Genomic DNA, 25,715 nt, shown 5'->3' on the forward strand with positions numbered 1-25,715 from the left:
GAGAATTCGCGCGAGAGATCGCGAAACGCTTATTCGCGTCACTCGCGAATCACGATCGTCACGAGGGGATTTCTATCGACATTGGGTTCTTTGGTTTTCAAGAGGGTCGCTCACCCCTACCCCTCTCCCGCACCACACGGGTTTCCATCCGACTAACCGCCCCAGTCACTTTTGCAGCAGGCCCCCATCGCCCTCCTATTCTCTGCCCTGCCACCCTCTTTCCTCCCCTTCTCGACCGCTGCGCCTACCCTGAAATAATGGACGGATAATCTGTTCTGGCGCGGTCCCGCCGGGACTAAAAGGTTCCTCCGAATTCGTCGAGCAACCCCTGGCGCTCCGCTATCACCCCATCCCTTGACCTCTCGGTTTCGGTTGCTTTCTCAACTTTTTTACCCTCTCTCGTCGACTACTCGCTCGCTCGCCTGACGTTCCCTTTCTCGAATGCCGCCCTTCGTTCTCTCGGGATGCGCGAGAGATCGAACGCGGATGCTGACCTCAAAGTTACTCTACGAGGATCAAGAAGCGTTTGCTCTAAACGATCGACGTTCTTTCGCGAAATAAAGTCCTATCTGCGCGTGGAAAATCCTGCAGTTTAGGACTTAAAGTAATACAATTTCGTTAAAAGCTTAGGATTTGTTGCTACAGATACGGAAAAATTATTCCTAAGTTTATTCACGAAGACAAAAACGAGATAATCACAATGTATAAAAGATATTCCCGTTTTTTTATTCATTATATGTCGTTCATCCGTCGCGTCATTTGCATTTTGACGAAATCTTTTATTAATAACTCCATAAAAACAAACACGATATTATTTAAAATTGTTGACACATCTTACTTTATGTTTATTATTATTCATGTATTTTCAAGTTGCAAAGGCAGCTTTAAATTCACAATATATTTATGAGCCTCTAAAAAATAAATTTAAAATATCGAATATCGGTAAACTTTTCAGTTCGGATGAATATTCGACCCATTGTTTGTTGTCTATTTCCCGCGTTTGCTCTTCGAGCGTATACGCGGGTTAAAAAAATTTTTCTCTCCTAGATGAACGGAGAATGGGTCGGTGGTTAGGGCGCGACTTTTTAGTGCCGCGTTTGCATAGAAAGCACGTTTTACGGACACGGCGAAATGGCGAGATAGGTATCCCGTATCCCCTATCGGCGGTTTTGGTGGCGAGGTGGCACGCAATTAGAAGTGTAGCAACCGCGCCATAAACATAAAACGTGGTCTTCGTGTGGCACTACGCCCACGTCAAACGTCTCTCTGGCTTTTACTCCCGACAGTTGTTACAACAACACACGTATGAAAGTCCAGCGCTACGCGGAACGAGCGTCCCTCGTCATGAATAAGGAAAATGTATGCTAGATCCTTTCACGTTTACGAAATCTGTAATGTACATTGACGCGCGCACGTGAAAACGCCAACGCGATCGAGCGTCATCGTCTCGAAGGCATTAAATAAATTGGCATCGGAAAGAAAAACTCAAAATAAAATTAGCAATAGTACTCGACATGAAATATTATGAATTATGTGAGTGTAACAACGTGGGAGTGACGAGTCACTCAGAAAAGCTTTGTAATAAAATTGAAACTAATATAATTCTATTTTTACGCAAAACATTGTTCCATATATAAGTAACAATATATAATAAAATTGTTTTAATAATAATAATAGTATTAAATAATTCTAATTCTTGCTTTTTTTCGAAATAATGAATTTCCTACTCAATAGTTTTTTCAAATTATAAAAATTATTATCAAATACAAGAATATATATATATATATTTTTTTTTTTGATAAAACAATATATAAAATTATTTCATTATAAGCAAATTATGTGTTTAACGCTACATAATCCCACTTCAATCAATATTTACATTTCGAAAATAGATATTTTCAAAAAAAGAATGTTTCTTTTTCCTTTGTTCTCTGCATTTTTGGTACAGTGTGTTATTTAATTAACAAATTATGCTTTATGCCTTTTGTAGGAAATTCAGTAATTAAGGACAAAGCGCAACGTACCATCTCGCTAATATTATTGACAAATAACGTTCGTAACAGGCTAAAGAAAAGCATCGTCCCTCTTGAGAGACACGAGAGAGAACGCGAAATTCGTGGTAACTTCCGTAAATGAGAGGATTGCGGAGGATGGCGAAACAGGCGAAAGTCGCTCGAGGGTATACAGCCTATTTCGTCAGCGGAAGCGTCTTTGGGATCCTGTCTCGGGGGGTCGTAAGAGGGTGGAACTTCCCCGTCGTCCTCGATAGGACTTCTCAATCCGCCTCCCGAGACCCCACGCGGTAAAGACTCGTCAACTCGATCGGGACTTTAAAACAATTTTGATATCTCATCTCTGGCGCGCGTTCTCCCCGCGCGACTTCCTGAAATCGGCTCCCGAAGTACTTTTCAATCTCCCGTGGGAAACTGCATCAACGTCTGATTGCCGATTCAAGCGCGCACGCGGACGACGTGGTCGACGCGACGAATGGATACGACAGCGAATTTAATTCGACAGTTTTTATGTAAGATAAATCGTTCTACAGCATTTTAGTATATTGATTTTTTTATGCAAAAACAAATCTTTAGTTGGTGCTTTTTGTCAAAAATTATATTTCGAATAGAACTGATGTGAGACAACATCTCTGACTAATACATCGAAAATTTTACGACAGAATTAACGATTAACATTTTTCAAATGTTATTATTTTATAAAAAATATTATTATTAGACCAATCTAACGGAACAATATTATAATATGTTGCGCGTACAAAATCGTAAAAATTAATTTCATCTTCTTATAAAGAAAAGATTTTCTCTTCTGTCTCATATAATTTATTTTCACTCTGTGCTTTGTAAAATAATAAAATTTTTAATTTTCTAAATTTATTTCTCCTTTTCCGTAGCCATCTTAATTTTAATATATCGCTACATTATATTTTAACTTTCATATAAAAATGTACCTTTTCTCTTCTCCCCCCAAAATATGTACTTTATTACATCGAAACTGTTTCCATTCATTTCCTCAATCGTTCATACATCCGAAAATTGCACTCCGCGTTAATGCGTGCGATTTATGTTTGATATTAATCACATTCATTTGCAGGCAATAACACCGCGCAATGATGTGATATCGATGTAATCCATGTTTATATTAATTATGTTGCTTATTAATACTAAGCCGCTGGAATCCGATTTTCTCTGTCCGAAAAACTGGAGAATAATTTGCGAAGATTCGATGCTTATCGAATACTGCAATATTCTCACAAATTATACTATCTGGGAGAATTTATAGTTGATCGCGCGCACCCGATTACGGCAATTCTATCGCTTGATATAAACCCGACTGCTAAGCAACTTTCAACAATGGACGCAACTGCACCATAGCCTTTTGTCTACGTGGAACTTTCACAATGTCGCATTTTCCTATTGAAGTCTCAGTTAAGACTAAGTGACATAATTTTGCGCAATTGGCAAGAGGATTATCCGCGAAAGTCCGAATTCAGTTATCGGAAGTCCGTGTGTAGGAGGCGTCTCATCTTTCCCGACGAACTAATTGATCTCAAAAAGAATCCCGCATACTTTACCGCGACATTTCACGATAAAGCAACAAATCTACGTGCACCAAATGAAATATAGCGGGAAGCAGTAAAGACGATATTTCGTCGCAAATGGGAATTCTTTTTCAAGTAACGGCCTTCGAGCAATCGCGAAATTCTCACGAATTACTCGCAGGAATTATATCTAGTTAGGGGGCGGATTGTGTTACTTAACTTCGCTCTTCGCGGCCCATGCGCCAGCCCATGCCTCGCCTTATTGAAACCCTAGCTAAGACCGCGTGGAACATAATTTCGCGAAATTGGCGGAAGGATTATCCGCGGAAGCCGCTGTAACTAAGCGTCTGTACGGAAACTTTTCTCCACGCCGATTGAGGCGGAACGACGAGGGGAAAAATAGCGAGAGAGAGAGAGAGAGAGAGAGAGAAATAGAAAGAGCGCAGAAGAGAGAGTAGAACAAGAGCGCGGAGAAAGGGGATAAAATCTGGAAGAGCGCTGTATCGATTTCCCGCGCCAACCCTTTGCGCTTTACCTCTTCGTCTCAATCTCACTCTTCTCTCTCTCTTTCGTTTCTTTCTCCCTTTCTGTCTGTTCCTCTCCCTCTCTCTCTCCCTCCCTTCCTCCCCCTTCTCTCGCCCTCTTCCTCTCTCGGTTGCTCTTGCGACCAAATAAATTAGTTGTCACGAAAGAGCAGAAGCCGGCCAGCTGGCTGGCAGACGGACGATAAAATTACCCGAACGAGCTTAGAGCCGGGGACAAAGTTGAGCCACGCCAAGAGCATTTGCGGAAAGGGTTTGAAGGCGACTGAGATCGCTATTCGTACCTAATTCGCTTCGCGGAAAATAGAAGGTGGACGTTAACCCGGAGGGCGACCGAAAGTGCGGGCGATACGATTGTCACGATCGCCCATTCTCCTAACTCGATCCATGAGCATCCGAAAGAGAGATAAGGAAAGAGAGAGAGAGAGAGAGAGAGAGAGACAGCGTAAACTACCGCAATTCCACATATCTAACGTGCTCCTGTGATCTTCCGGAATTCTCGACCAAACGCGAAATCGTAACATTATTCGCTGACGAGACTGTTCTCTCATGCTCTTTATGCCATCTAACATTTTAATAAAAGATTCATATCTCGAAACGATGCATATGCGCATTCATGACATTTCCGATGCGTTTTATACGTTCGAACCTCGAATACGTCGATCTTATGAGTTTCAAAATTGTCAGATTGCGAAATTGTTGAGCTCGCGAGACTCTAGACGACTCATTGAACTCTACAACCTCAGGAATTTTAGATTTCACGGCATTTGGATTTCAAATTTTGCATCTTGAGTTTTGGAGCTTGACTCTCTTAACTCTTTTGGTGTTTGTGTATTTTAAAAGATCTATTGAGGATTTGCATATCAATATGATTAAAGATTTAAATTTTTAAGTCCATCCGATATGCAAATCTCAAATCTTTAAACTTAATATTTTTCTTAAATACATCGTTCAACGTCTTATAAATGTATTATTAATAATGTATCGTTGTTAGAAATAAAAACGTGAACAAAGATTGATTATTCGCCTTTATTTATTCCTTGATTTATACGAGACTCTAAATTATACTAAATGTGCGTATTCTTATTCTCGCGATTGTCTAAGTTGATATTGAACCCGATTCGTATCCGCAGCATCACAATGCTTTTACCTTACTACAGCAATACTTGCACTTCCAACGTCTTCAGCGCGGCACATTTGGTATGCATTATACATGTATAAACATATACATATGTACGCACAGACACTCGTAATATATATACATGCGACGCCGCTACGGCGTAAACGACGTATCGGCATCGAATCAGATAAACGTTTAAAGGAGCACAGTAGTTTCTCGTTGCCGAAGACGTTGTCGCGCGGCATCCCACATTGCGCCGTCGTCTTTCTCATCATCATCTGCGTCTGGCGAAACAGCAGCCAAGATGATTTTCGCGATACAACGATAATGCACGCCTTGTAACGCGTTCTCGCGAGCGAGCGAAAAAGGAGCAGGAGAACCGGAGACACGCCCATCGGGCACCACGGGCGAAAATAGCGAAATAACTGATATAGCCTGCGGGAACAAACCATCCCTCGAGTGTCGTGAGGGTGGTTGCGCGCTCCGCGTTTCCCCGACAGAAACGAAAGAGCAACCCCTTGGCGGCAGTCGCCGCGCTCTTATTTCCCCGTGCATTTTCGGACGTGTCGCGATTTTCTGCACACGACAGTATCTCGTTGTTCATCGGCAGATCCCCACGTTCGATGTCTCGCCATCCCGAGCGAGCTTCCGCGGAACAAGCCAGGGGAAGGAAGAGAGAGTTTCTATCCTCTCGATCATGTCAAATTATATCGAGTACGTGTATTTTCGTGCACAATATGTTCTGACACTTTGAACAGGAATGAGAACAATTAACTTCAATCTATGACTAAAAAGTACCGATTACCTCACTTGCTAATCTCCTTATTCTCGTTAACAGTATAAATTCGCGCAAAATTCTGAATCAGTCCTGCGCTGATGCGACCATTTTCCTTGAGGACACTCGAAAAACGCATCTTCGCATATGCATCTGCCGGATGCATCGAGCAAAGCCGATTACACCTTTCTTCGGATATCTCGTATATGTGCAACGCGTCACGGACGAAATCAGCATAGCGAGGACATTAATATCCATTATATTTCGCAGCGATCCGCGCTTAACTTTGAGTCCTGCCATTTCGCTTTCCCCAACCCTCTCGCCATCTTCTTCCGTCCGTTCACGAAGCAACGGTATGTATCCACGGACCGTTTCGTGATTTATGGAGAAAGTTTAGCCTCGCGATTATCCGACGAGGCTACCGGCGCGACCGCGACAGTTGGCGACTCGTCCTTCGGTCCTCCACATCCTGCCGCGGCTTCCTCCTCCGCCTCGTCTATCCCGCGCCCCGAGACCCTCCCGATTTCCGCTATCTCTCTTTCCGTCATTCGCTCGGATTAGTCGAATCGCCATTTTCGCCGGTAGATAGGTGCGCGCGATTACCATTTCGAAATCATGATTCTGCGAAAGGGCAAATCTTCCGTGCCGTTTCGTTCGAACAGAAACGACCTGCCGCACTCGTAATTAAATTAGCCGACGCGTTCGAAATTAATCCTCGCGCATTCGGTTGGATTGGAGCAGGAATATTTGAAGACGCTCGCGGGGGCTAACCAAGATATAAATTCGTGTCTTACAATCAAATCTACGAAAACTCGTTCCGCGCCGCTTTAATCCACCGCGCTGCTCGGACTCTTTCCTCCTCGGAATACTTTTTCAGTTAAAATATCAGATACCATTATTATTTCACAAATTTTCATATAAAAATTACAAGGAAATAATAAATATAAAAAAGAGTATTTAATAAATTTTGAAATCAATTTCAGTTGCAATTTATAATCACAAAAATGATTATTCACCCTCTTTTCAGTCGTATAAATATGAATTTATGCATTTTCTTAATTTCCAATCGCATCAAACATACGCTCGACGAGCGCCGTTTTCAACTTCACTCTGCAGGCATTGAAACAAGTGATCATCGCTGTTTTTACACTATCGTGTCGAGTATATACAAACAAGACACTGTAGCGAGGATACTCCGCTCCAGTCGAAATCACTCGAGCCAGTCAGAGGAGCCGGGCACAATCGTGCTCGCGCACAACGCAAGTATAATGTCTTTCAGACTGGATAATGCGATGTCGGGCGGTTCTCTCTTCGTGTTCTTGCTCCCCCCGGGTGCGCGTCTCTTCGAGCACCATCCCGAAAAACTATCCCCTCTCCTCCCTCGCCGCTCCAGCGTTTTCCTTTGCATTTCCGCCTACCCCTTTTCCCGCGGCTTCGCCTTCCCTATCCCTCAACCCCGCGTCGGCTCGCTCATTCCAAACAGATGTCGCGTTACGATTCTCGGCGCGAGGAACTGGAGGCAACTACCACCGTCTACGGATATTCCTCGTCGCGCGACGGCGCGGCGTCTGCGTACGCCAGATGTCACGCAAAAAGTTCTCGCTTGGCGCTAAAGACGCCTTGCATGTGTTTCCGTGTTTTCGCATGTATCCAAATGAGCGAGACACGAATGAGGATACGTTGCCATTAAATCCCGCTTTGCGGGATGAGCTCGGGGAGAGCGAGAGCAAAATGAAGATGCGTTCTTATCGCGGAGTCGCTGTAGATCTACAGAAACCGAGATATGATATTCATTTATGACTTAAATATTACCTTTGTACTAATTTAATTTTATATAATTATTGCAATTAAATTAAGTATTAACGTTAAAGACGACTCAAGAAATAATGTACTATTCGACTCTACTGTAATCTCATGCAATGAGTCACTTCCTCGAAGTGTTTATTAAATGTTTTCCACATGGCGCAGTTAAGTTACAAATAAATGATTATCAAAATTTTAAAACAGCACCATACAACGCTGCGTTGCATATCAATGCGTGAATAATGTGTAGCAACTGTTATTAACATTCATAATTAATAAGCTAATTGAAAATAACAAAGAACAATTGCAACGTTAATTACGATTTTACACAGAAAAACGTGTTCGTCTGTACTGCGGACGAAAAACAGGCAATGTAAATTGCATTCGTTCATACGGGCGGCCATCGATTTCTATTGCCTTAAGTGCGACGCAGTTGCAACATAGAGAGTGAATCAGAGAGCCAAGCGGAATTATGCAAATTGTCGGATGGATACGGAAATAGGTTTTCCATAACACAGTTACATTCCGTAACGTTTCCTTAATGAGAATGCAACTTTAACGACTTCCGCCGCGCCCGGAAGAACTTTGTTATTAGATAACATTAATATAACGTGCCGATGCTTTTCGCCGTACTGCATTAAACCATCATTCGTTATTCATACCAGATTAATCGCTTGACGAATCGCGTAAACAACTTGTTTTTACGCTTACGTCGAAATATGCAAGGAATGTTGAGTCCATGAGCTAAAAATGTCACTTGATTAAAATGTAGAAACTGTAGAAAAAGGAAGACCAATATTAATCGCATTATCAACAAACGGACAGCAATTTCTCCGTGACTGTTAAGCCGCGTGCGCGAAATGCGTCGCTTTTCATCCCCGGGCTGATAGCCGACCCTAATCGAAAGAAATTAGCCGCGAGTTAGCCGGGACTGCTCGTCCGAGCCCCAATTTCGAGCGGGGACGCGATCTCGAGAGGGGCCCCCGTTTACACGCGCGTGATTAATGTCCTTAATGTCGTCCCCGATCTCGTAATCCCGGCCGCGATTTTAATAACCGGCCGCCCCCCCGCGATGACGAAAACGCGGTATTGTGCGACGCGCGTCCGCTTTTATGGGGCCCATTTAATGTCGCTCGCGCTACAGGGAAGGGAGACACCGCACACGTTCGCATAGGCGTCCCCTCATCTCAAAACTAAAAATCCAACAGAGATGTAAGCTCGAATGTGGTAACTTTCAGTCTAGTTCTCCTGATAAAAAAAAATCTACATCTATAGCTTGGTACAGACAAAAATGCGTGCTACACGCGCAATTGATTAATGTTCAATAAGGACAGTGAGTGCCCCTGGACGTGGACGCCGCTGCGAAGAGAGACAAACACGGGGAGGGAGGGGACGGACAGTGGACCGAGTGTAACGGCACGAGTAACAGCAATATGCCAACGATATCCCGTGGCGACGCATTAATGCGAGATGCAACGGGGGAAGGGAACGGCGCACCGCGGGCGTGCTGTGTCTTCTCGCGCGAAGGATGAAAGTTTGATGAGATCCCGGCCACGTGACTACCCGGCGAGATCTCGCGGCAGGTTATACGTGTGTTATAGGTGCCATGGGTGCCCCGGGTCGCCACGTGCCGCAGGAATGTCATTAAACTGCAGCGGAGGGGAGGGATATTATGAATTCGCCAACGGCACTCGGGACTGTCAGCACGGACTTGCGTCTTATTGCGTCGCGATCTTCCCGTCTTTTGCGATATTAACTCCGGAATGTATACACTTCTGAACTCTCAGAATCACTCCGAACGCTGAGACAATATCTCCTTTTATTACAATTAGAAATCCAAAAATAATACTAAAAATCCTTGAATCTTATTTAACATTTTCTCTTACCTCCATACTGTCGTACGGTGCGAATTCTTGTTTTCTCATTAGATTTATCAAAATAAATCTATTGTCCAAATCTTCCTTCTTTTTCACAGTATAAGTCAGTGCACTTGAGATCCGCGATGCAAAGAAGACACAATGGACGCGAGCAGAAACACAGTCGTTTGCGCTTGCAGTTTCCTCGCGGCGAGCGCTTTATTAATAGTGCGAATTGGTATTTGCACCGGGCAACTTTCGCAACGAGTTCCACCGCACACCGTACCGTCCGATGCGACAACCGACGAGGTGCGGAAAACTTTCGGCGGCCGCCGCCGGGCCGGTGTGGTCGGGACCGCAGCTAGCAGGTAGCCGTCGAAAGCAGGAACGGTCGGAAAGGAGAGAGGAAAAAGGGAGACGACCCGGAGACGAAAATTCGACGGGATTGTTTCCCTCCCCGTGGGCGCACGTCGCCCAACGAAACCGACGTACACGCGCGCCTTCGCGCGCAATCGGGCTTACGAGAACCGGAGTTAATGCACTTCGGGGCGATAAACTTTTTACGACGAGAGATGCGCGGCGCGATTTTCCTCCCCGTGCGTGTCACCGATTTAAATCCCCTAAAAGTGGCCCCGCGATTAATTTCCAGCTTTTTTCCCCGACGATCCCCCCGTGGATGGCCCACGGACGGAAAAAAAAGTTCTCTAAAGTTGTAGCGTTTTCGTTGCTCTCGGACAAATTAAGAGAGAGTCGCCTTTTTCACAAGGTGCATTTTCGAGAGAGATACATGTACCCCATGCATTTTTAAACATCATAATGGTTTGGAAAGTATACCGCATGTGGAAAAAAAATACTATTATGTGTAGTACGATTTTAAAAGGTACTATAATAACATTATATGCCTCGCATTTATTGAATTTTATATATATTATTTTATGAGAAAATACACCTCATCCCGCGAAATTTATTCCCATTTCCGTTAATGCTGAGAAGATCGTGATTGGAAGCTCAATAAATGAATGCAAAATTTTTCAATTTGAATACGCTCTTGATCCCCCGATAAAGCAAATTGAAAGGTTGGTCAAATGAAAGAATAGCGTTAAAACTTTTGCACTAGTAACTTTCCCCGGATAAAGAAGAGAGAATCGATACGAATATGCTATCGCTATGCGAAATATTATAATACGGCAATTCGCCTCGCTTCTCTCCGAGGGGAGAACGCAGCGCCGAACTTTCCGGACGATGCCCCTCTCATGTGAACGGTGGCGTTTCAGTATAATTTCCCAACAACGCGCACTATGATTTCCCTCGCTCGCGGAGAGATGCTCCCCGACGAGTACGTCGGGAAAACTTTTCGCCGGCGGGAAAAAAACTGCGGCGGTAAAGTATGCCTGTAGCGCGAACGTGCAAGCGAGCGGGCGAGCGAGCTCCGCCCTCGTGTAACGTCAAAATGCGCTGGTAAAGTTACCGTGTAATTTTGCGGAGTACGTGAAGAAGAAGCAGGTCGACGTCGCCGAGTTTTCCCGTCGTCGTCGTCGTCATCGTCAACGTCGTTGTCGACATCAACGAGCCGCGATGTCGACGCTTATGACACTCACAAGAAAACCCTCGCAATCTCTCTCCGATTTTCACGAGTTTTCGCATATGTGGATATTTAATAGACAGCTCGAAACCGCGGGGAATCCCATATCTTTCGTCCTTCCGTTCTTCACAATCTTTTTTTACACACGCTCCTCGAGGATTTAAAAAGCTTCTACAGGATCCAATATCTGATTTTGAAATAAAAAAAAATTGTTGTCGGTCTCTCGGCACTTTAGAGACTTTGTTCATCGATACGGGTATCTTTCGAACTATAAAATCGCGATTGTAATGAAATTTTAAAAAATTATCGAGACCTATGTGTGCTTTTGACATCGATACAAGAACTTGCGCTCTGCGAGATTTCTCACACAGCTTGGCGAGAATACGCGACTTCTGACACACCCTACCGTACAGTCAAATGGATTCGACGTATGGCGGCCGACGTGCACGTCGAAGGATGTTTCCTACGTGCTACGTCAAAGTGCTAAACTCATCGTGTAACTTCGGCAGGGGAAAAGGAGGTCGGTCGGCTATCCGCGCACAGGGTGCACACGCGGTCGCCTTCGAACAAAGAGACCGCTTGACAAACTCGTCAACTCGATTTGCTCGAAGTCGCGACGCGATCACGTTAGACACATCACGTGCATAAACTTTACATAGACGACTCCAGACCGCGGCTTCGTTTTTTTTTTAATTTTGAGTTCGCTCAAGCTTATCGCAGGACGTGATATCAATTTAAGATTAATTTTCTAAGACACTAAGAATGTTCACAAAATGTGCGCACTGCAGAAAGTTTAGTAATAATCAAGCCTGGACAATAGTTACTAAGCTTTCTTGTTTCTAATAAATTTTATTAAATCTTAAGAAATCTGTTTAAAATTTATTAAAACCAAAGAAATATGTGCTTTGGAATAGTCGAACAAAATTGTTTATTAAATCTAAAGAAATCTTTCTCTCTGTGTACATATTTAACATTAATCGTCTTGATAATTACGATAAAATGATAACTTTCTGGGTAACAAATTGTTACAATTGCACTCAAAATTAATGGCATAACCCGATCTAGTTGTTGCGGATCGGGAGCCTCAAGCGAAAGGGTTTAAACTGTTAAGAATCGTATCTAGAAGCCGCGAGGAAACTGCCGTCGGCCCGTGCAGGAACAGAGGGTGGTGTTAACCTCTCCTTGAGCGAGCGCAGCAAACCCAGTTAACGAAACACGTAGCATCCGCGCGAAGTTGCGAGTGCAGCCGAAACTCGCGGCAGACACGGCGAACGCAGAGGGATGAATGCGGGCTACGGAGTTGTGCAAAAGGATGGCGGGGAGGTGGGGGGGGGGTGGGGAGGGGGAGGCAAAAGGAGGAAGAGAAGCTGGGAGGCAGACCGGGACCGCTGCCGCCGGTGGGCGGCTGGGAAGTTTCGGGACAAACAATAACTACAACAACAACAGCGGCAACGACGGCGTCGGCGACGAAGGCAAGTACGTCGTGCACGCGCCGACGATAATTACAACAATAACCGTAACGACGTGAGTGGCGGGTAGGGAGGCAGCGGTTTAATTAGAATCGTGTCTGTCGCCGACTTAAGCTCCCTCGTCGACTCGCTTTGAACGGCGCCGGGCCGCTCGCGGGATTTCGCCGCCTATCCCCGTGACACGTAAGTGAAAAATCCGCTTAACTTTCTATCTCTTTCTCTTTCTCTCTCTCTCGCGCGCGCGCGCCTAATGGTTTGTACGTGTCGCACGAGAGGGCTGAATCAATCTACCTCTCGTCAAAATCGTGTATGAACGTCTTTATGAGAGATATTACATAATGTCTCAAACATCTGTCTATTACGTAACCTTGAAGGGGGCAAAAGAAAAAAAAGATACCTAAAAATCTGTCCAGGCTAAAGAAATTATCAATTATGATCCTCTTCATAATTTTTTAAAAACTATGATAAATTTTTTATTCTTAGATGTGTAGATTAATTATTGATTTAAAGTATAGTGAGAAATATATTTCAATAAGTTTCATCTTCGCGGAATAAAAATTTTCTAGCTTCTCAAATCAATATCCATTCTAACCGTGAACGGAGGCAAAGGGTCGATTTAAAGGGAAGACGAGAAGGGAAGGACGCGCGGCGTGAGCGAGCGGACGAGAGACGTGCTTTCTTGTTTGCCCGCGTCCATATCAGGATGTTATTTGTCCTGAGTATCCCGTGGGACCCGCTGACACTCGATCTCTACATCCACGGTAAAACTCAAACTCGGATCGTGCGTGCAAAGATGTCTCTGCGCGCAAATGCGCGATGCGTTCTCTTTAAATAACTCCAATTTGTGACATTTAAAAAGCTTAAAGTACTTGGTAAATACTTTGATCTCAAAGTATGTATCGATTATAAAAACATTGTCATATTTTCATATAGCGCTTTTCTACTTTTCTGTGTTCTCAGCTGTTATCGATTTTTTTAAAATCCATTAAATTACCGAGATTATCAAATAATGTCATTACTTAAAAAAATTTTTTTAATTATAAAATGCTGATTGAGTAACAGTACATGATTAAAAATTACTAAAGACGTCACAATAATGAGAGAAAGAAAAAGAAATAATAAAAGATCAATCTATTCTCATAATATTTACCGCACAAGTAGAAAAAATATTCAAAAAATAAAGGCTTTTAGAACAATGAGTTGAAAATGCGTGATTAAGTAATTAATTAAATTGTTTTCCAACATCAATTTATAAAATTATTAATTCATCCAACATTTTAATTAAATTATTAAGATAAATTAATAATTTCAGAGGTCAATTTCTAAAATGCAATTTAATTAATTATGCATCTCTATCTGCACTTAGATTATAGAAAAGATATAACATATTTCATATATTTAAACAATTTACAATTTATATGTAATTTTGATAATGCACAAGAGTAATGTCCACATTACATTGCGCTAATAATGCAATATAGTATTATAAGTGTGTATCCCCTGATTTCTGAGTATTATAAATTACAATAAAATATTGATGTCCACTGCAATATCAATCAGACTCGAAAAGATTAACAACCAATTCATCAAAGAAATTGAAGTGGAACGAGACTTTACCATCTTAATTTAAACGTCTACTTCACCTTTTTCTTTTTGGGAGGGATTTCAAGGGAGAAAGATGATGACTGAATCAAGGACGGAACTGTTAGACCAAAAGGACCAAAATTTTGCGATCGACGTAGCGAGAGCTCTCTCCGCGCACACAGCCTCTCCTCCGGGGTAATATTTAATTTCTTGCCCGACTGACTCCCCCTTCGCCGAAACCCTCGGAACGCTCCCCCGAGGACTCAATGTCGCACGGGCGTCCCGTCGCCGTGATAAAACGCCGAACGCCGAACGCCGAACGGCAAACGGGGCGACGGGGTACCTTTCCCGCTGAGATACCCCCATTTTTTTTTTACTCCCCGGGAGGGAGCGAGCCAATTTTCTGACCGTCGGGTTATTTCGCGACGTGACGTATGCGACAGCGAGGCGCGCGGCTTGATTTGGCGTCCAGCGGCGCGTCGCGACGTCGGCACGTCGTTTTTTCGAGCGAACTGTTCACGCCAAAGTGTTGAACAGCATAAAGCGTGGTCGAGAAAAACATTTAAATTTCGTGCCGCGGTTAGTTTATGGAATTTAATTCAATTTACCGATCGTTGTTTGAGAATTTTTCCAAAATGCTTAGCGATAAATTCGAGATGGCAATTTTCTCGAGATCGTTCGCGATAACTTTGACGTATTTCCCGTAAAATTGAGGAAATTCTCTCTAAACCTGTGATGCCTGTTTAAAAAATATCGCACTTCAAAATATTATAAATCATTAAAATTAAATCAACGCCACTGGTTTTCGGCAGGATTTTCGACGTCGGCGCCCCGCGTCGCCTCCAAAATAAACGTCTTGCATCACGCGGAAGCGATATTTCTTCGACGGCGAATTGAAGCGTGCGTCTTATTAGACGGCAGGGGCGGTCGATTATATGCATCGGCGCTTCCGAATTCCTCGAGCGATTTTTCCGCGCCCTCTCTCGCGTCGTCGTCCTTCAGCCCTCTGCTATCACTCCCACTTTTTTTTTTCGTCTCCGTCCTATCCATAATTGATTCCCGAGCTCGGCGTGGCGCTCCATCGACGAGTTTTTCAAGGTGCAACGGGGCAGAAGCGACGAGGAATCGACGGACGTGATATCAGTTTCGTCCACACTTCGCCCCGCCGCTCCCCCGTCGTCCTCGTGACCGATCCTATCCCGGCCCTTCCCACCTCGTCACATTATTTTTTTATCAGTTCTCCCGGGCAAACCCCCTTTTGCGCGCTACATTTGCTAATAACGAACGATAAATTCGCTTTACGACTGCACTGGTGAGATAGGACGGAAGCGAATTCGCGCTGCAGGAAGTGCACCCTGGGACACGATGCATCCTGCCCTCCCCCCCCCCGTGCCTCCCGTAGCTCCGTCCCGCTTCCCTCGTCCAGAACCTCAAAAATAAATCGGCGCACGTTTTGCCGTACTCGGGAATTTAATTTGCTAATTCTGATGTCTATGCTGCGCGAATTAAAGCGATGAAGCAGCGGGGTTTGTTTCACGAAGATATATTAGAACAAGACGATGTTTCCATACAATTACCGTGAGAATAGTAAGCACGCGGCTGAGTTGAAAAACATTTTCCTCTCGACAGAACTCGGGATAAGTCAATGTGTTGAAATAATGGATAGTTGCTGAAGTAACTTTTGTAACATATAATTGAAGTATCATAGAATGTTTTCTCCTCGGCTAACGATGTAAAACATCATTCACGGCGTAATTATATTCACAATAATTATGTGATTAAGACTCACTAATGGCTTTGCAAAATAAACAACTGCGCTATTCTCAAAATATCCAGCCAAACAAACACGAAACGTTGGTGGCATTCAATTATCAACTATTGCCTTGGCAAAAACAATATTTTACGAAAAGAAGGATCTGTTTACGGGCTGTTTACGTTCGAACAGCGCGCAAGCGATCTTTGCTTGGAGTAAAATCTGCGAGAAAGAGAAGAAGCCGTGTAATCGACATACTATCGCGGCTTTGCCACGCGAGAAACTACTTGGAGCCAAGTTCTCCGTTGTGGTTCTTTTCCGAAACTTCGTCAGCAAAATATAGCGCCGTCGAAAGCGCCAAAGGAATCGCACGCGACGCGAAGTACGGCGTTGTAGCGATCGTCCGCGGGAAGCACGAAAAAAGCTCGAAGCATCGTATATTAAGCTTAGAGCGAGCAGCACGTACGGCTTCTGCTTCCAGAACTGAATAACTAAAGAGTACGTCTTATGAGAGATATTTTACTCAAAAATAAGCAACGCTTTCTTATTCGCTCAACTTATCTGTAGATTCTTTTTTATGTAGAAGATGATATTATTACATTTATCTTCAGAACTTAATTTCTGATAGTCGCTCGTTATGCAACAAATACTGGCAATGTACTTTTACTATACGAATGTCTAAGTGAATTTGGCCGTCCTCGTGTCGCCCAATTAAACTAAAAACTTTAGATGGGAATAATAAGAGATTCTGGAATGATATCTATCAGCTGCGATTCTCGTTCGCAATAACGTGTCCAGCACTTCTATTTCGTTAACATCCCCCGAGCCATTCCACTCTACATCTTCCCGTTGCTGCTCCTCCCCCCCCCCTCCTCGTCCCGCTTTCCTCACCCTAGCGAATTTGCCCCTTTTGTTTCACGACTGTTTTAACTCACATGCGCCTCTTTCCACTCGACTATTTCTGTGGAAGGAAAAGAGAAGGAAAGCGGTATGTGTGTGTGTGTGTGTGTGTCTGTGAGCGAGCGGCTGAGACAGAGAAGAAAGACTCCAGCACTAGGTTAAGTAAGAACGTTTAAATTCAAACAGCCACGACGCCGGAGGTGTTCAAGATTAAAGCTCGCTAGACGATCCTTTTTTCCCTCCGGTCTGAGGAGCGGGGAATTCCTGGCCGGCTTTATAAATCTTCCGCGCTCTCGAGCCAAGAAACGCGAGGAAGCGGAAGAGGCTGGTGAGATGAAGCCGAGCGATGGGGAGATGAGGGTTAGGCGGGGAGGCGCGAGCAGTCGGGGCCAAATTGAAATAAACTTACGAGGTTTCTGGAAGGACCGGCGAATAATTCAGACTCTGGCTGCGAAGAGTTGCAAGTTGGACCAATAAACGTCAGCCTCATAATTCCGCGGCCGTAACGGATACAAGCGGCTTTCATATGTCTGTCCATGTAGACCTCTCCACTTCCCTTATCGACATTGCCGTCACCTAAGGCGCGGCGAAACAAGGAAACACGATCAAGTTCTCCCTTTCTTTCTTACTCCCTGGAGCATTTGTTTCAAAATATCGACTGACGTAAGTGTAAACGAAACTGACAGATTCGATTGCACACACATTGGCGAATACAATTTTTCTACCCGAGAGATATCTCTAGAAAAGTATTTTCTAAAAAAGGGATTGCCTTGTACTAACTCCGGAATTTCCTGCAATAAGAAAATCATTTAATTAGGTATCTAGTTTTTTTTTATCGTTCGCGAAACGAAAATTTCGGAGTCATAAATTCCGTCTCTTGTCTATATTCATTTCTTATTCGCCTTCCCTTCCTCACTGAACACGAGGTCCATCCCTGTATTCTTCGCGACGAATGCATTCGTAAAGTCGAATGCACATGCAGGGGAGAGGTAGACGGACGAGAGGAATAGGGTAACGTTACGAGTGTCCCGAAGAGCGCTATCAGCCTCAGGGATTATTGGCTTTTATCGGAGTTTGTAACGCGGGCCAAGACGCCGCGTTCCTGTCCCTCATTGTATTTGCGTCCCATTTGGCAGCGCGCTTTCAATTCAATGCGGCCGTGCGTTTCGCGGATCCTCGAACGCGCTGCACCGTTTCCAGTGGGCTTATTGTCTCTCGTCCGGATGGCACCGCCGCGATTTTCCACCGATTTCGGGTCACAGAATCGGGGACGCCGGAAATACAATACGAGTATATCGTGCTCGAAGCTCGACCGAACGCGGTCGGCGCTCAGCCGAATTTCTCTCGAGAATCAAATAACGATTAAATCTAGAAAATTAAAGATAAATATTAGTAATACGAAAAAAGAAATTATGGTATAATATGACATTAGGCAATAAAAAGTTTACACAAAAAGACTTGAAGTTTCAGATCTGAAAAAGTTTTTAGACACTTCAGCAAACAATCTCTCCAGTGTATTTTCTGTTCACTAAATCCTTACGTTTATTTCGTATCCTCCATTCACACATTTATCTCGCATTTCACAGCTTATAAAACGAATATAGAATCACATCTCAGCTTATAAAACGAATATAGTCACATCTCAGAATCGACGCTATCGTACGCTATATTTAACACGTTCGCCATTTATATTAATTCGCGCAGGATCGTGGTGGCCGATTATTTGGAGCATTAACGGTATTTTCGTCGAAATTATTATCATCCTCTAGCACGCGGGAAACAGCATGCACGAGCGTAGATGAATCGTACCTTCTTCCTTTTGCCGCGTATTAAATGTCGGGGAGATCCCGTCATACTCGTCGTCATTGGCGGGATTTATTTCGCCGTCGGGCAACGAGCGATTAATAGCGGGCGCAGCACTTTTCGCCCGCTGTTAAACGCGCGCAATCAAGAGAGAGAGAGAAAGAGAGAGAGAGAGAGAGAGAGAGAGAGAGAGAGAGAGAGAGAGAGAGAGAGAGAGAGAGCGCTCGCCATATTTCTCATTATTCCCATATATTCAAGGCAAAACAGCCGGTCGAGTGTCCAGCGAGTGATGGATATTCGATTAATTACAGCCGTCACCCCTTCCCCCTACGGTGCGATCTCACCCCCTCCCTTTTCCCGCCGCCTTTTTCTCTATGACGCACGGACGCCGTTGATAAAATAGCGAGCTATTTGCGGTCGCTCTTTTCGTATGAAAACGCAAAAACGATGAGGAAAAAAGGAAATTAACCCACGCATCGCGGCGCTACGCGGCGTCGGGCGAGCAAAAATGTTGCACCGCGGCCGTAAGGGAGGAGTGTGCGCGGACAACCACCGTTGAAATTAATGGACACTCGATTGCCAGAGGCGATCTCCACGTCGTGGCCGAGCGTGTGATCGATAAACGATTGCTAAACTGATTCCCTTGAGTGGCTCTTCTCGGCAACCTCTCTTGGCCGTCGCTTGACACGGCGATTAGATCTCTTTTTCTTTTTTGTCAAGGGTAAAAGTGATAAGAGATGCGCGGCTGAAGCGCGGCTCCAACACCGACGAGTAATAGCGTACCTTTCTATACCTCCCCAGAGATTTCATTAAAGAGAAACGAGAAAAATCGGTAACTAAAACTAAAATCGATCGTCAAACGTATAAACTGCATTTGTTGTACTCTTTTTTTCCCCCAAGCTCCACTATTTATCAATGCGCGTAAAAACAATTTGCGCTTCGGGCAAACGAAACGATATATCGGTACACACAGCCCCGTCGCGTTACGTCGCGCTGAGAGCGAAAATATCGAGCTCCTCGCGCAGCCGAACAATTTCGCATTACCAAACGAATTATCAGCCGATTAAATATGCGAAATATATCGAACAATGAGCGAGCTCGCGAGCGGTCGGATATAATTAATAGGGATATTATTTACCGTCGATGCTTTGTTAATGCTAATTATATCCCAACACGCACCCCCTCTCTTACTCCATTTCTTTTGCCATTCTCCCTCTCGCTCTCTCTTTCTTCCTGGTTCGTCGGTCTCTCATCTCATCATCACGATCGAGCGAGCAACTGGGATAGTCAACAGAGAGTCCACAGCGAACGCTGGATATTTATAACGCAAACGTTTACCTCGCGGATTATTAATAATCCGCGTCATCGATATGATATGCCTTTCGAGTCCCTCCGCTCTTGTCTCCGCGTGAAGATTTGCATAATTTCATCAAAAGTCACGTGAACATTAACGATCGGCTCGATTTTCCGTTTGACGCTTAATAAAACAATTGCAATTATTACCGGGAATTACTTCAGGACAATCTCACCTTACAATTCCCGGTCACAATTAAATTATCGTTTCAACTTTTATATCGCGAGAGTATATTCGGTAATATTCAGTTATATTATTTCGTCTTCATATTAATTAAATCTTATGGTGAACAGAACAATCATAATTTTAAGCTTGCGATCGTGAGAGATTGTATAAAAACTATATCCCGAATTCGCGGCCAAATTCGATTTATCGATATATCATCGATGCCAGCAGGCCTATCTCGCGGTATCGCGTTTATTATTCATCCCCCGGTAATCGGGTGGCGGGGGGGAATTGATTGACACCAAACAGAGTAGAGTAACGCCCGCGTACGCCGCCGGTGCGCGAGTAAAAATATTTAAGATTTCATCCTTGTAAAAATTTAAGCTCGCCGCTCGCTGTAAAAGTCCATTATTCCCGGTCTGCCTCCGCGGAGAATACGAATCGTGGATACGCGGCGCGCAACCCGTTCGTGTGTTCACCCTCTCCCCCCTCCCCCTTTTCCCCCCGCAAAGCAAGCAAGTGTACAGCGAGCTTGCGGCATAGTGGCTCCCACGTGAGATTTCGAGACACGAGTTTTCGAAGATGGCACGATAAATATTTCAACGTGGACGAGCAGCCTTTCCCCCGGATAACCGTCCGCCTTTAGAGCCCAAATGCGCACACGTGCATGTATAAACGCGCAGCCACTTCGTACGAACAGCTCGCTCGTTGCATTATTAATTGTATCTGCTCGCGATGCGCGGTCGCTCGAAATCTTTGTCCCTATCAAGGGACAGATTAATCGGGCTAACGTCTTCTTCAAATACGAAATCTTCTCGCGGGATAAATTTGACTTGTTGAATATCAAAGAATTTTTATAATCCTCTCTTAATAGTAAAGAGTCGTGGTTTTTCAGTGTCAAATCGAATTTCATTTTTCGAATTTGAATCAATAAAATTTTACCCAAATCTAGTCAAATCGAAACTCATCTTTTAATAAAAGATAACATTGTTAGGTTGAATTTTAAGACATTAATAATAAAGAACATTTTATATAAATATATACATGTAAAGAATAATATTAATTATGTGAGACAAAGTTATTTTGCTCAAACTTTTTAGATTTGAAATTTTCGAATAGTTCGGATTCGAATCAGGGATTCTAATCTTATTTGGTGAATTCGTATTCGCATAGTTCGTACATCTCTACTCAACAGTGATAAGCAAAAATTAATACAAATTGATTTATGAAATTCGTATTAAAAAAAAGTAGAGCGCCTGAAAATCTCCTTATCCCACTTCGGAGTCGATTTTTCGACGCGTCGAGGTGTAGACACAAGCATTTGAATTATGAGCGATTAGGAATAAAGAGGGCGTGCCTAGGTCCCTCGATCAAGCTTCAGGCTTGCAAATAATGTCGCGATGCCGGCGACTAATTATTCAACAACCATGCGAGCCATCCGACACGCGTCGACATCACGTTGTCGCCGACGAGTCCCCCGTCATTCCGGGCTCCGTGAGCTGCGTTAACGCGATAAGTCGAATTCCTCAAACTAATGAGAGGCTGTGCACGCCTCCCGATCGATCTCTCTTTGGCGAGCGTCAATATTTCAGAGGGACCACCGCCTGCGGCGCGACGCCTTATCACAACGCCAGGATAATTTACAGGGGCGCGTAATAGAGATTCCCGGGGATCATCGACTGCGCCAATAAATCGCCATAAGGCTGTAAGGACGAAGGACAAAGGCCAAAGAATGAGGAACAAAGAGAACGGAAAGAGGGATGTACTTTATTATTCGGGAACAAAGTATATCGAGAGATAAATGTGTATTATACTGTATATTATATTATACTATATATAGATTTAGCTTTCAATATAATACGAGTAATAACGAAAAACAGAAATATAAAGCGTAATATAAAATACACAAGAATGGTAATATTGATATAACGTTCATGATAATTAACTGACTACGAGACTAAAGCTCACGGTTAATAAGGCAAACTTTGTTGGGCAAACCGATATAATAATTTCGAGGAGTGACGCAGAATCAGAGATCTCAAATGGAAATCTAAAATAATCCATAAAATCATTCCACGAAAAGCAAGCAAAGAGAGAAAGAGAGAAAGAGAGAAACTGTTTATTCAATAACCCGAAATAAACCTCGTTATATTGTACAGAAATAAAATATAACGTATCGCAAAGAGAAACAAAATTAAGAGATGGAAAAGTTAACAACCGTTTCGATTCGGGATATAACATTGTGAAATAAAAAGTTATGAAATAAAAGTCGGTAAAAACACGCGGGGAGATAGGCGAAGTGGCAAGGAACAAAGCGTCTCGATAATTCCACATCGTTTTTACGAACCCTGAAAATATACGGTGGTCGATTTAGGGAAGGGAAAGAACAGGGAGTGCGGTGTTCACGTACTACCCTTGCATGCGACAAAAGCAAACTCGATACAGTTTACCCTGACGCGAGATTAGAAATCGATGGAAAACGCTCGTACAATGGAGAGAAGGAAAAAGAGTGACCTCGGTTGGATATTCCATACAGGCGTGTGCGTTTATTTCTACTATGAAAGTACGAACCCTAAAATGCAGCAACACATTATTGCACCTAGTATGCATCCCTCCTTTCTATCTGCGCGTGCCGCACGTGTTTCGTGTAAAAGAAGGGAACACGGGACGCTCGTGTGAGCGTGGAGTAAATATTTTCCTTCTTTATTAAACGGGAATTAACAAAATTATTAATAGCGTTAAGCACACCGACGATATGCGCTTATTTTTGCCGGATTATTAATAATTCATCCATCTAAGAATGGAATACATCGCAGTTAAACATTAATAAGTTTCGAAAATAAATGAATAATTCCGTAATAGAAGCTCATCAAAATTAAATTTATTCGCTCGACACTTTGAGTTAAATTTACAAGTTGTAAATCAATTATAAAATTTAATCTTTAATTAACTGCTAATAGGTTTTATTTCACCAGAGCTTTGCTATTATTAAGACATTTAATATTTAACAGTAAGGAATTTTTTAAAAAATCGAGCTAAAATTGAAGAAAAAAAACATTCTATCAGTTGACAATTAAAAAAAAGAGATTACAAATTTCAGTTAACTAAATCCTCTAGATATATACTGCATATAAGTCGTACAAATAATTCATACAGTAAACGTCAGGAATATAATATGGATTTATCGTAGGGTAAATTATCGCGATCGCTTCTCGTTGAAGGATCGCGCACATTTGACGTGACTCAACTGCCCTTTTACTTTGCTGCACAAAGGGCCCGTTGTTCGACGGGCATATAATCCCTATACATCGTGTCTATCTTGCCTGTCCTGCCCACTCGGTCCCTACCGGGCCCACCCCTGCTCGCGCGGACTCACTATGGCCTCCATTATGCGACACAATCGCTAAATTGTCACAATTACCGGCTGCATGGGGCGGGAGAGGACGCCAGCTGCCGCGTCAGCTGACGAATCCGTCGTTTTCCCGTTGACGACGGAAAATTCACACCGTCGTAATTAATCCTGTCTGCGCGCAGCAGGAAGTGACAATCGCGAAGACACACTAGTAAAAGTTGATTATAGGAAGATAATAAGGAGGACAAAATATATACAAATTCGGTACACAATAGCGATAAATTGCATTATTACATCGTAACGAATATTAGCTTACAAAAAAAAAAAGAAATAAAAACTCGATATTCTCCAAAATAATACATTTTGCTAAAAAAGTATAACTTAAAGGTTTTTACATTTAAATACTGACACGTTTGACAATTTTATAATTAAATTATTAAAAAATTATACGACTCTGACAAAATCTGATGGAAAGATAATAATTTTTTAAAGAAAAGCAAAACTAACACATACACACACACACTTAATTTTAATTTTAAAATAATTTTATTATAAAAATATTTTCATTAATTTATAACTAAAATTATCGTATCTTTTACAAAGAACTTCAGATTCGAAATGGAGCCTTGGGTACAACAAGCGAGAGAATCGCCAATAAAATTGTCGAACAAAATTGTCAGGGCGTATTGTCCGATCAGTGCCATTTCAAATCGATGCCATTGTTTCGGAGGAAAGTATGACGGAAATGCAAAGTGCCGACAAACGACGAGAGAAACGAGGCCTCTCGAAACAATGGCGACGCTCGACCAGTTGTTGAGCATTCCCATGCACGCCGTCGATGATTTCCGGTGCTCATACCGCGACAGGTTGGGCCGATTTGATTACTATGTCATTCGTGCGGCAAATGCTCGCGGTCGGCGCGTTTGTCATTTCGATCCGCAGTTCGCTAATCGCACAACAAATCTTTCATAGGAGATACTGATTTTACTCGTTAATAAATTTTACCTAAAAAATTAATGTGGACATTCGTAAAAGTAAAAAAGAGAACATCATGATTTTTAGATTCCGATATTTTACTGTTTATATTTTTAACTCCTGGATTTTTGTTTAAGTCGTTAAATTAAAAAAAAATTCCTAATTATTATTTCTCTGAAGTTATAACTGTACATAAATTAAATAAACAAGTTTTTCTTCACTGTTTGATCAATTTTATCTTGATAAAATATAATTTGAAGTTTATTTGCCAAAAACTTTAATACTGATTAAAATGGTACAACAAATCACGATCTGCCTCGATAATCTCATCAAGAAAAATTTCGGAATTCATCAAAGTCCACTTCAAAATTATCGTTTACATTGGCGTGCTTATTACGAACGTAACAAACGAAGGTCACATAGCCAGCGCAAATCAAAATATATTCGTGAGAGTGGTCGCACAAGGCGGCCACCGCAGGGGTAGCAGTAGTGGTCTGATAGGGGTTACCAGGGGTGTCGTGGAGCGGTATATCCGGACAGTCGAGGCCGGGCTTTACGAGGGTCAAGCATTTTCTAATTAAGCCGGGGCTGGCGCGTAAAACGTTATGGCGCCGGTAGAGTGGTATACCCTCGGCATTTCCAGGGCTACACTTCGCTCACACCCCTCCCACCCCTCGTAGCATCGCGGCGAAGTTAATTCATTCAGGCTCTCAGCCCCGATAAACGTGCGATGGCGGCCCACAGAAATAGGTATACGTGCGGCCTTGTACAACGTTGAGCTAGCGCCTTGTCGATGGTACCTCGAGTCTTCATGAAATTAAATCGTCGACTGGCTATAACTTCAACTTTAAACAATAAGGTGCAGGCCGTTTATACATTATAAGATATAATGTATTTTACACGTGTTTGCTAAATTACAGCAGAATATTATTGAAATTTGCTTAATCTGACGTTTAACAATACGATGTTAATGCGTAAGTAGGGCGTGTGACTTTTTCAACGTAAGTTTTTTATTTTTCTTTATAGATAATTTATAAACTAAAACAAGTTTTAAAGATAAAATAATAATTTTTAAACATTAAAGATTAAAAAAATTACATTTAAAAAATATTTTGTAAATATATTTGAA

At 42.9% G+C, this 25,715-nt stretch overlaps 1 protein-coding gene across 5 annotated transcripts in view; it reads right to left on the reverse strand.

Annotated features, from left to right (window-relative positions):
• Window positions 1–25,715, reverse strand: part of LOC105832186 — a 546,626-nt gene that overhangs the window by 351,574 nt on the left and 169,337 nt on the right. The window lies entirely within an intron of this gene.

The sequence above is a fragment of the Monomorium pharaonis genome, chromosome 1, assembly GCF_013373865.1.
Source record: "Monomorium pharaonis isolate MP-MQ-018 chromosome 1, ASM1337386v2, whole genome shotgun sequence".
Taxonomy (NCBI): Eukaryota; Metazoa; Arthropoda; class Insecta; order Hymenoptera; family Formicidae; genus Monomorium; species Monomorium pharaonis.